Source organism: Platalea leucorodia (assembly GCF_965183815.1).
Source record: "Platalea leucorodia genome assembly, chromosome: 7".
Taxonomy (NCBI): Eukaryota; Metazoa; Chordata; class Aves; order Pelecaniformes; family Threskiornithidae; genus Platalea; species Platalea leucorodia.
This window is the reverse complement of record NC_138829.1, coordinates 21,701,154-21,714,012: the sequence shown is the minus strand read 5'-3', so window position 1 is coordinate 21,714,012 and position 12,859 is coordinate 21,701,154.

Below are 12,859 nucleotides of genomic sequence, written 5' to 3'. Positions count from 1 at the left end.
AATTCCCTAATTTGGTGGTGAAAATATGTGAGACACAAGCTTCACAGAAAACAAACGGTATGACTTCTACTGCTTCTCCATCTGTATTGACAGTTACAACATCATAGACAGAAATTAGGTTACCTTGTTACAGTTTGTGCTGGATGGTCAAAGTTGGCCAATATTCATCATCGCGTTTTCCCCAAGTGCTTACAAATCTGATTTGTTTGCTGACATTATTCAAATTGATTGAAATTAAACTGATTTTTCCGCTATCTTCAAATTCTCCTTTTCCACTTTGTAGTTTCAAGATGTGTGGAATGGAATCAGTTTAATAAGATTTACAGATCCTACAACATACATCTAACAACAAGAGGAATTTTCATTAAATTTTTCTATATTAATGTCATTTCACAGATACCTGAGTGTTATGATATCTCAAATGATTGTAAGTATACCAGACTTTAGTTTTACATTTATTCTGAATATTGAGATTTCAGCCAGGATGCTGTCTCCTAACATCTGAGGGAACTTCAGCCTCATAGAATGAGATAATATTGCCAGCTACACCTTTAGCAAGGTTTCATTGCTCTCTTCGGTGAGCTACCTGCAGGAAATGTATACCACAGTGGCACCATTGTCTGTGGAGACAGAGACCAGATGGGATGTGGGCACCCTGGGCACCTTCAGCTGTCTCTTTTTAAATCTTTTAATGAGTTAATGGAACATGGCTTCTTCATAACACTCATTAGCAACGGATACGTGAGATGACACTCTCTTGTTCAGTCACTGCTTTCTGGAAGTACGATCAATGAAAATTTAAAAGAATCTGAGTAAATATTTTTTTTCCTTCAGAACCCAATTCTTATTTCATTTAGTCACCTGGCACCTAGAAATAGAAGGGTAAAATCTGCCCCTTAGGCAAAGTATCAAACCAGACCCTCCATATATAAGAGGTAAGGCCTTCTTGATTTTTCTTCAGGCCTGGTAGATGGGGTTGTTATTCAAGCTCTACTAACCTGAAAGGGGAAAAAACATAGTTTTGGGAATGTGTTGTCTTATTTGTGGCAAGAACTGTAAATCACAGTCTGCATTCAGGCTTCAGTTTCTAGAGCAGTTACAAATAGAAAGTGTGAAAGCAGGCAGTTGGCTCATTTTGCACTCAAGAAAAGGGAAGATAATTTAAGTTTTGTTTGTCGGGCAAAATCTGACACTGCAAAAAGTTGGGATGAAATCCTCATCCCTTGGAAGTCAAAAAGAGTTTCATACAAAGAAATTTTGTGTTAAGTCCTAATGGATTTCAGTGGAACTAAGATTTCATAAAGAAATAAAATTCAGTTATTTTTTCTGGAACTGAGCTGACCTAGATTGTATGAATTTATTTTGTCCATTTCAAAAGCAAAGCTGCTTTAATCAGAATAATCTTGAAAATAGTTTAAGCTAACTCATTCTTTTTTAGTTTGAGATAGGATTCCAGTGGACACATCATCTGTAACCACCGCTCAGTTTTAACTTCCATTAGAGACGTAATATCAGACAACTTCGTGGGCCGTGACTGCAGCATCTTCACCTGTTGGGGTAGTTATGGATGCAGTAGCACATAAGAGTTATTACTGAACTTTTGCTGATCATGTTAGGACTAAGACTTAAATTAAATCCAACACAGAACTGAATCCATTTGCAAATGCTGATCCATGTGCCAAAGTTCTTTGATATAGAAACTATGGAAGGGCTAATTCTTTTCTTTGAAGTACAGCTGTCTCATAGGAGATTGTGTTCTAATTTCCACAAACACAGTGGTCAAACTCCTTCCTGAGAGAGACTTTTGGTTCTTCCAGGGTTAGAAACAGCTTGGTGAAGTTTTTGGAATCACAGATTTGGATGTTGGCAAGTCTCACAGCCATTAGGCAGAAAGTAGACCCACTAAGGTATTTTGTAGCTTTCTTTGAACTATACTAATTTAACTTTATTCTTCTGTCTCAAAGAATGCCATTTCAAAAACCCAGCATGATCCAAAATGCATGCTTAATGCTTATATAGTAACAAAAAAAACTTCCTCCTCTAGATAAGTGATTAAATTTCAGAAGCTGTTTTTAAACTGCATATTTTCATTATAACACATTTCTATTAAATGCAGATGCTAAAGCTCCACGATGTAGAATTAACACAATAATTGGCTAAAGCTGTGTTAGTTTTGTCTTTCTTAAGATTATATTTGGGGACAGTTTAGCAGATGTCTGAATTATACTTTTTTAATAACAGGGTCAATGCACAATTTGAAGAGATGTCTTTAAGATTAATTTTTGGATTAAACCCTAAACAAACAGAACACAGGCCTTAGGCAAATCCAAGAAATAAAAAAGGAAATTAATTGGATACAAGGGCCCATATGTTGTGTACAAATCAGGTCTATTATCTTTGCTTACCTTATGGCAGAGATATCATTTATAAACCATCTTTATTGCTGAGCAGAGATAAAAACTGTACATTAACAGTACATTATAGCTTATCTCTCACAAACAGGTGAGGAATCAGCTCTTTCTTTAGGAATAAAAAAACACCAGAAAACAAAAAACCTAGGTGTGTATATTTACTGTGTTTATTTAATTGCAACACAGTGCAAACATAACTAACAAGAAATATCAGGTTCTGCTTCCCAGACACAATGTATCCCATCTGCTCAGCCTGAGCAATACCAGCTTAGCACCAGCCATCTTTTCCCAGACACCTGAATATTAGAATTCAATCACACAGGCCAAAAGGGCCAAAACTAATATCCCTTGAGGTTGCAAAATGTCTAGGCTAGCTGAACAGCTGGTGGCATGAAATATATTTTGATTATTAGGATCAATGTTGGGTTGTTTTTTCACTTCTTTGATTGTTTCAATATAACTTTTCTGTGATTGCAAAAGAATTCCTACTTTCATATATGCTGTTGGCTACAGGAAATGCTCCTGCTTATACATATGGGAAAACCGTATTCCCCCAAGCTTTTCTTATGGTGTTCTAATATGATCCGACTCTCACCGTCATCCTCATTATTTACAGTCAATCAAGGTTGGTGACATAGTGATGTATATTGGGGGATTAAATCTTTCATTCTTTCATTAGCAGAGGCAGACCCTGTGGTTAAAATCAACATAAAAATAAAAAAAAAAAAAAAAAAAAAGAAGAAAAATGCTGGAATATCATCCTGTATCTCTTACCTATTTTCTGTGTTGGTTTAGCCGAGTCACTCAAACTGTTACACTAATATAAAATTTAGGATTAGTGTGTATGATAATGTATTGACGTGATAATGTATAATGATCTTTATTATTGTCTTTGACTGGATTCCTTGTCTGTAAAATAGGGACAAGACAGTGACATGCAGTGTAAAAGAGCTACAAATCTAAATCTATGAACATCTAAATTATAACATAAAATTATTCTAGGACAAGCAATGGATATACCTTCATTACATCATCTGTCTGTGTATACCTTACTATACAAGTACTCCCACCATCTGCTGCTCGCAACATAATGCAATACTAACTCTGTAAAATAAACTGTTCTGATTTGGATTAACACATCTTTTTCACTGGGAGTTTTGGAAAAATTCCCAGCTTAATCTAAGCACACCAGCATACGGGAAAGCCAGCAGCAATGTTTACCAACTATACCTAACAGTCAGGAAATACATTATTTGTTCTTCTCCTGCAGGGCGTTATTTATATTATGTTCCATTAAAAAATGTGGCTGAACAGCAGGGAAGACAATCACCTGTTTGACTCCTCCTTGCTGCAAAATTCTGGATCTCTTTTGGAGATAGAGGGGGAGCTTATGTCTTTTTAAAAGCAGAAGTGCCTGTTGAAGTGAGGGATGTGTGAGGGGTCAGCAGGGACTGAGAAAAGGGGCAAGCTGGGAGCATCCAGCAGGAGCAGAGATGAGGAGGCACCTGAGAGCAGTAGGAAGCAAATACATAGCCAAGTCAAACAAACACAGAGTGAGGACTGTGTGGAGTGTGCTACAGCTCAGAGGCCCTGGAAATTGCTGGAGTGAGAGAAAGAAAGGAGGAAAAAATCCATTCTGCAAAAATATGTGGTGGGGGAGGAGTTTTTAAATCTTTTATTTTAATCTGTCTCTACTGTGCGTATCATATGTTCTTCACATTCTTAAAAAAAATATGCATTAGGTCTTGTCAGTGGAATCCAGTGAGAGAACAAGAGGCAATCAGCACTAATTGAAATATAAAAATTCCATTTAAACATTAAAAAAGTGAGTTTTTTTCCTATGAGGTTGTCTGAACACTGGAACATATTGTCCAGAGAAGCTGTGGAGTCTCCATCCTTTGAGATATTCAAAACTTAACTGGACAGAGACCTGAGCAACCTGCCCTAGATGACCTTGCTTTGAGCAGGGGGTTGGCCTAGGCCAACCTCAAACATTCTGTGATGCTGTCTTGGGAGATGTTGTTTGGGGGGAAGGAGAAGTTGCTATGTTTATTTTAAATAAAAATATTTTTTTCCTGTGTTTATTTAAGGAAAAATTGTGGACATATATATCCCTAACCCCTGGCTGACTTGCACTTCCGCAACAGAAACCTAGTAATATCTAACATCCATGTAAATATGCTGCTGCATCGGTAGGTGCAGGTGACTTCCACAAATTGAAGGCACAGGGACACAGAAGGCAGCAAAGGCCACTAGAGGTCACACAAACTATTTAAAAGAATATGAACCAAGTCATTTATACTCCAGTTGGGAGTCTTTCCCTTCCACCTGCTCCCCTTGCTTGGCGGTCTCAGGTCACCTCCCTTCCTGATACAAGGCTGTGGTCAAGTATGTTTAGCTTGTTTTCTTCCTGAGCCTGATTTTCAGCTCTGGTTTAGTCATGTGGAGATGATATCACTTTATGGAGAAAATTCCACTGTGATCACAGGCCATGGAAATGTCAAATGGTAGTAAAAAAATATAATCTCATGGTAGCTGAGGAATGTTTTTCTTGCCTTGCAAATATGGACTCAGTGAGTGAGCAAGACAGAGTATGGGAGAGCGAGAACGAGCAGCAATAACAACAGTATTCATCTTCCCCAAACCAATTCAGCAATTGGCTTTACAATTTCCAAGATCCATTTCACTGGGTTTTATAACAGGAGCTGAGATGAAAGAGAAATGAGAGTCCTTAATGATGAGACTGCCCCACCCAAAGCTTTATCATTACTTTCTCTCTATTCTAATATCCAGTCTCCTGACTTACAAATTTGCAGCTTATTTTCTCACTACTGTCCTTTCTTTGCATTTACTTTATTGTCTGTCACATGCACATGCAGACAGAGAAATAAGGTTTCAAATCTAAATACTCTTAGAGTTAGGTTGTTTTTCTGTTTATTATGGTCTGCCCTTGTCCCTTCTCTTATTTGTCTATTTTGCCTAGAATGTCTGTCTATGGATTTTTATTTGATTCAGTATGTCAAACTGCCTCCTTCAAACAGGGCAGAGGAACATACGTGCAGAAAAAAGAAGACACAGCTCTGCAGACTTGCCAAGAGCTGCAGCATTCAATTCCTACATTCAGTGTACAAAACAGCTAAACATTCTACTTGTAAACAAACAAACAAACAGGATTATTTTCATCCTCTACTTTGTTTTAGCTGGAGTTATGATTTGCAAAGAACATCCCTGATAATTAGTTCTCCAGAAATTGATTCAAGATGCATTTGATTCCTATTCCTTCCTAAATACTTTTAGGCAAGTTACCCCAGCTATCCCCATGTCTGGTATGCTAACTATGGCATTTCCCTATCACAGTCCAATGATGACAAAGACTCAATGTGATGGTACGGATGGTGAGGGTCATATGGATAGTGGTGAATGAGATATGGCTTTCCTGTTGTATGAAGATAACTGTTTTGGAATATTGCAAGTTATTCATTAGGACTAGCCATTTTTTCCCCTCTATTTTCAAAGAACAGGGAGAAAGAGAGAGAGAGAGAGAACACCTGAAAAAACCAGAAGACAGTTAACGTAGAAGAACACCTGGTAACCAGAGGGGACTCTAAGTCAATTTTATGGTCTGAATTAAAGCTGGAACCTGAGCTTCCTGCTGTCCACCAAGGCAAAACCTCTAAATAGCAGGCCCCTTAAATTAGTCCCTTTCTAGCTTCTCCACATTGGATTTTGTAGAGGTACAGTATAACTTGGATATAAAAACATCTGTGTCATATCCCTCAATATATTTTGTGCTCACCAGTGACCACAGCAGAATATTTCCTTTGCTGAAGCCTCCAGTAAGAAAGCTAATGATCCATTAAAACATCTCTGCTTTAATGTATGCTCTGGCTTGTACTACAGAAATTCCCAGAGGAGGGAGGAAGAAGCACAGGATTTAGTTTTATGCAGCAAGGAACAATGGGACATGGATTAATTTCCTTTCCCCCTATAGCAAGGGTCTTTTGGATATCATAACAACAAGGAATTTGCAATGAAAATCTGAAGAATGAGCTGATTGCATATGGCAGGTTACCAGATGGTTTTTAGTTAAATAGTTAATTAAGGAAAAAGGAGCTATATGAGTTATGAGTTGCAGATTTGTAGTTTCCTTCATAACCAAAATAAACGGTCTATGAGAATATATAGCTAGATGAAACTTCTTCTTTGACATAAACCACTTAATACATAAGTTCGCTGGATATGTACGACCCAGTTTCCTGTACTTTACAGAATGCGCTTTGCGTGCAAATGCAAGTTAGGCAATTCCTGTTCCTTCCCTTCCTTCCTCTTTCTCTCTTTTTCTCTTTCTGTCCATCACTTTCCCTTCCTCCCTCTGTTCCTCCCTTCTTCCCTCCCTCCCTCTTTTTTTCTTATTTCCTTGCTTCCTTGCTTGCTTCCTTTCTTCTCCCCCCCTTATCTCTCTCTCTCTTTCTTCTGAAAAACTTCCTTTTATGTCCAACGTAGAAATTATATTTTGTATCATTTTTCAGAAAAAAAGAAAGAGTTGAAAAGTTAGGAAATCATTTTGGAAACCTAGTTTGCTTACAGTAATTATTTTGATGATCTGTTGTGGCTTGTCGAAGAGTGTGTTTTAATAGGTTGTAATAGGTTACCAGGAAAGCAGAAATTAACTCTTTTGGAACTAAGAGCTGGGCATTGGCACAATGATTGTTTCTGACTTTTCATCATTTAGGCTGAGTGCTTTATGCAGAGCAATGACTTTTCAAAAATCCCTGCTGATTCTGAGTCTTGCTTAGTTTTGTGCAGGCATGTGAGCTTTAGGATAAGGAGGGTGGGGGAAGTGACCCTGCACGATCTGTAATATCAGACAGCATTGTGTGAAGCAGGCTAAATGTCAGTTCTATAGAGGCAGAATGATGAAGGGATGAATGCTATTTGCGTGAGGGATGGCTGCAGATGATCTCATTAATCTTTCATTTTATGGACACCAGTTTCAAAGGCAGACAAAAGTGACTCAGAATGTACAAATGACATAAAGGCTAGTCTCTGGCCACTCAGGGTACATGCAAGCGTGGTACAGAGTTTGCTTAAATGTCACATCGAGTTGTTATGCCTGGCTCTGAAGAGCTTTGCAACTCTACTGGAGCCTGGAAATAAGGCTCACATAAATACAAAGCAAGATGCTCACATTTAAGTCCAGGTGAGAAGTATTATTAGGATGCTCCATTAAGATGTATTACTAGGATTCCTACATTACAGGAGGATGTGCACAGATGCATTGCCACCTGAGACACTCCGCAGCCAGAAGTCCAGGAACAGCATGAGGCAGACCTTTATGCTTTAGTGGCAACATCCTGCTGCTGGTGCTCAATTATTTGTGCATATTGCACACAGAATAACTCCAGGAATTGTCATGTTATTCTCTTATACTCCTGGTCTTGTGCTGGTGATGAGAGCTTTAATTTTACTTTTATTCAGACCCTCTGCTTTTTGAAACCTGAAAATAAGCTTGTGCTTGAGCCTAATAGCTTCCCCCCGCCCCCATCTTGTACCATTAAGGAATTACTGTCTCAAGGCACCTCTGGAGGTAGAATAACCACTTAGAGAAGTCTGCTTTGGTGCAGCTGAAAGTTCACCTCACTGAAATCTTGAATTTATGAAAAGCAGTGAAAGTTTCACAAGGAATCCCATGTCCAGTAAAGAGTTCACTCTCTTAAGGAACTACTTTAAAGGATTCCCAAGGTTTCTAGTAGGACTTTTGCTGACCTTTACCTAAAGAACATCTCAGCAAAGCATCACATCTTCTGGTTCTCCAGGGTAGGACTTAAGACAAGTTTCACTGTGTACCTGACTGTGTAAACAGCCCAAGTCAGCATAACTACATATACAGCTCAGAGTGGACTATGTAAATCCACTGGGAGTTCATAATTTAAAAAAAAGCAACCAACCAACCAAAAAAACCCAGATATGGATGAAGCAGAAGTTTTAAGGGAACAGTAGCTCCTCTTCTTCACCCCTACTCACCTTAGTCCTCTCCAAGGAAAGAGAGAGATTTGTCACAGCATATGTCAGGGCAGACTTTTCTGTGCTCTCCTGTTCTCGACACCTTGGGAGGCCCATCTGAGTGCTTGGTGTGACACAGTCTCTCTGCCCACACTTGTCTGAAGATGAATATGTCCAGAAAGAAAAATGTGTTTTCTCTATGTGTTTCAGCATGTCTCAAAATTTCTTCTGAATTTGCAGCTGGTACCTGGAAAATAAAAACAATCTCCAACATTTAGTCTCCCAAATCTCTTAATCTCATTTTAATCTCTAGGACTGTTTTACTAAATAATGATTTTTGTTACAAATTTTCCAGTTCATACATAGGACAAAGACTTTAAAGATTTGAACTGAAGTTGCCAAAGAAGATCATATTGCAGACCTCAGTGAGAATTACATTTTCTCTGTGTCACTACCACCTGAGCATTAAAAAACAGTGCTAGGTAATTATTTTCTTTATAACCTTAACTTTACTTCAAGGGAAGATTCTTAGAGTCTTTTACTTTCCTCATAGTACCACCCAAAAAAGTATAAGTTAGTTGGAAGTTTTTCACCCACAGCAGGAGCTCAGCTTCCACATTCAGACAGGTGCAATGTGTCAATATATGCACAACACTACCAAAGAATAGTCTGCTATTTGTATTGTCAGGGGACCAGTCCTGCAGATTTTTTCTGGTAGGCGAACAGAACAGAAAACACTTTTAAACACCTCTTTTTTTACTTTCCCTGTTCCTCCAAGCACAATATTTACCTGCAGCCAGATAGTATCAGTTCTTTGTGTGTGCATGCAGCTTGGGAGGAGCACACAAGGAATCTTTCTACTCTTTTAACACTTGTATAAGTCCAGATGGAATGGATGTTCTCTGTAGGGAAGGAAAGTTTCTATATCTAAGATCTTTGAACCTCAAAGTGGTCAGAGCAGAAAAATACTGGGATTATGACCTGCCAGAAATCAGCCAGAAATATCTGATTTACCTACAAATAATCCCCCTGCAAGTTCTAGGAAGCAGCCAGGCTCTTGTAAATGTCTGTAGAACCACTTTTAGATCATATTTAGTAATTGGCTAGATATGAGGTTGACCGGATCCCTTTACTTTCATTCAGCACAACCACATTCTACATACTTTTAAGGACCTGCATCATTTCTACACCCAGATAAGAGATTACAGATTTATGAACTACTTTATTAACCATTGACTTCCACCTCTAATACAATAGGAGCTATACCCAGTAGGACTGTTGAAAAATTTCTTCAGAGCTGTCTCGGCATGCCTTAATTACAGCAGGGCTTGAGACCAGGCTCCTCACTCTTCTCTAAAACATAATTCTATTCAGCCGTATGATAGGTAGGTACTACCTTGTTATAAGTCCAATGAGGCTGTGAGCTTTAATCATTGTTTGTAAAATATTCAGAGAGTACTGGATTAAAGGAAGTGTGTAAAATGACACTTGCTGCTATTATGAGTTGCATCTTCCTGCTGATGCATATACCAAATCCTGCTAACATAAAATCTAGCATACAGTGAAGCAAGAAGGGCTTCCTCCAATGAATTAATATTTATTTCATTATTTACTCAAGCAAAAAATATATACAGCATATGAGTGGGTAATGTTAATGCACCTAACATTTTTTGTTTCAAAATATTTTAAATTACTTTATGAAAAGCACATTGACTGATTTTACCTTGGATGGAACTAAATGTCCCATTAGTAAGACTTTATTTATATTAAAGAAATTTGAATCAACAAAACTTTGTCAATGTGAATATTCTGGTTCAAATCCCTTCTGCAGATGTTTTTTTATAAAAGCAGAGATGGGCATTTTTATGAGAACACATTTGAAAATGTGATAAAAACAGGATCATCAACTTGTTTTGCCCCTCTGAAGAGCATCAAACAGTAGAAGTTTGCAGTGGGTAGTTAAGTTACACTAGTGTGGAATTCATTAGCAAAGACAGAGCTTTTGTAACTATATTACAAGCCTTTTTAACATGCATAGACGGTGCAGTCCTGTCTCCTGTGTACATTCATTGGTTTGAGTCACGTTGTATGTGCAGATATTTTGGATATTATCTGTACCTTTTTCATCTGGTTGGCTGTCAGGTGGGAAAATGAATGTGTGAATAAACAAACAGGACTCAGCTGCTTACACATATGCATACAGAAATCAGTCCCATCCCTCCTTCCCCAAAGAACCATATGCAACATTGTTTATAAGCTTAATAAAATAGACATACTTCTTGTACAGCTAAAAAGTGGAAGTGTTATTATGCCTTAAAATCACTCCAACACTTAAGCATCATTAGATAATATATCCTTTTTTTCTGAGAGACACAGAAGATGGAACTTTATTTTAGTATATAACATTGGTCAGAATCCGAGTCTTCCACTCTCATTGTAAAACAGTTTACTCACAAGGGTGCCACAGAAGGTCCATTAATGTCAACTGCTTTTGTAGCACGATGCTTTACGCACTGGGAGGATTGTTGGCATCTGCCTCTTTGCCATCAGTCACAGTACTTGAGACATGCATCCTTTATAGGCTGAATGCCCACGCAAACTTTCAGGTAGCAGCAGCTACAGGTATATATATAAATATATATAGGATTGTGCCTTGTGCTTGTTCAGTGTCTTATGATTTTCAGACACTAGTCATTGTTTTCCTGCAAAACTATAAAGTGAAAATTAGGTGAATGAATGTGACAGAGAAAAGACTCTACAGATAATCAAACAAATGAATAGAAACTCTCTCTCTCTCTTTCCTTCTTCTCCCATCTTTTTGTCATACACACACGCAGACACATACAGTCTTTTTTTGGATTGCATTCACTGAATTACAAAATATATGCCATATGCTCTGAAAGCAAACTTTTTTTCTATCTGTCTATCATTGTGGTAAAAAGAACCACTAAGAAAATGAATTAAGTAAGTACTTCGTAGTTATTTATAAAAAATTCTGCATGGCAATAATAATGGCTTAGCATAGTACTCTACCTGTCAGAATGATGTCAGTGTGCTTTGTGTGTTATACAAAAATGTCATATTTTTACTGAGAAGATGCTTTTTTGCAGTGTCGCTGGATTGTACAGCCAAGCGGATGACCTGCAGAGAAGCTTGCATGCCCAATTAACCCCTTTTAACTCTATGCAATTACTGTTCACATCCATTACACTTTTGATGAAGAACAAGCATTAATAATCACACCATGAGCCAGTACAAAATTAAAACTTTAGCAGCAGTAATTCAACAGCTACCAGGATATAAGAAAATAGTAAGAATAAGATATTGAGTCATCATACCACCCAGCACAGAATTTTTACATGATGAAAAGAATGAAGGAGGTTATGCACCACTGGGCTGATTGTCTGGGCAAGTGAAGAGGGGATGCAAAGAAATTGAGTTTCAGTCTGTAGCTCAGGCACAGGCTAGCTTGCTTGCTCTCATAAATTCAGCTATATTAAGTCTAATTGCTATCTTATATTCATGCACCGTTAGGTAAGTAGTGCATTGTCTCTATCAGAATCCAGAACAGAAAATGCCCCTAGGACATGGGTTTTCAGTCACCCTCCCTGTGTGATCAGTAGAGCTGCTGAGAATGAAGTATATTAGAATAGCATCCTAACAAATCCGTGTCTTGTTTATTCTTTCCAGCACAGTTCTTAGTTTCTGAGGGGAATCTAACCAAAATCCAACGTTTATCTGAAAGCAAGATGAACTCTCATGTAAGACAAATTTAGAAATATGTTGCTTACTTTGAAACTAAACTGCAGCAAAAGGGTAGCAAGAAAATAAAAATTTAGTTGTTTTAGAGATATATGACATAAGAATGGGTGTCCAAAAGCTCTCTACCTGGACAATCTAGGCTAGAAATTTGAGTCTTGAGTTTAAACTTGTTGGACTGAAATCTTGGGTGCTGCACACATGGATACTAAAGAGCAAGGCAGAAAGTGTGGCCAACTGAAGGACATCTCCACTGTGGCCAGTATGTTCAGTGTACATCATGCTGGAAGGTCAGGTCAAGGGCAGCTGCAGTTGGCACTTTCACTGTGCTGTCAGGAAATGATGCTGCAGGAAAATCTGCAGGAAATCTCTTCCACACAAAAGTTATACAGATTATTATGAAATTTTAGAAAGACTTGCAGGTACAAAAGTCATTGAGGGTATGTTGCTCCACAGAAGTACCAGAACAGTTTTGGTACTTGCCTTTCTATCAAATTGGCTCACTAAACCAACTTGCCCTGTAGCTGCATGATTATCAGACCTGATACAAAGGTAAACTGCGGTGGTATATGCTTAGGAGCAGGGGCGCAGGGGGGAATGTGAATTTTTTTTCCAGAAGTCCCTATTAAATATTGTATCAAACTGAATAAAATTAACATCTTAGAAACAAACAAAAAACCAGCAAG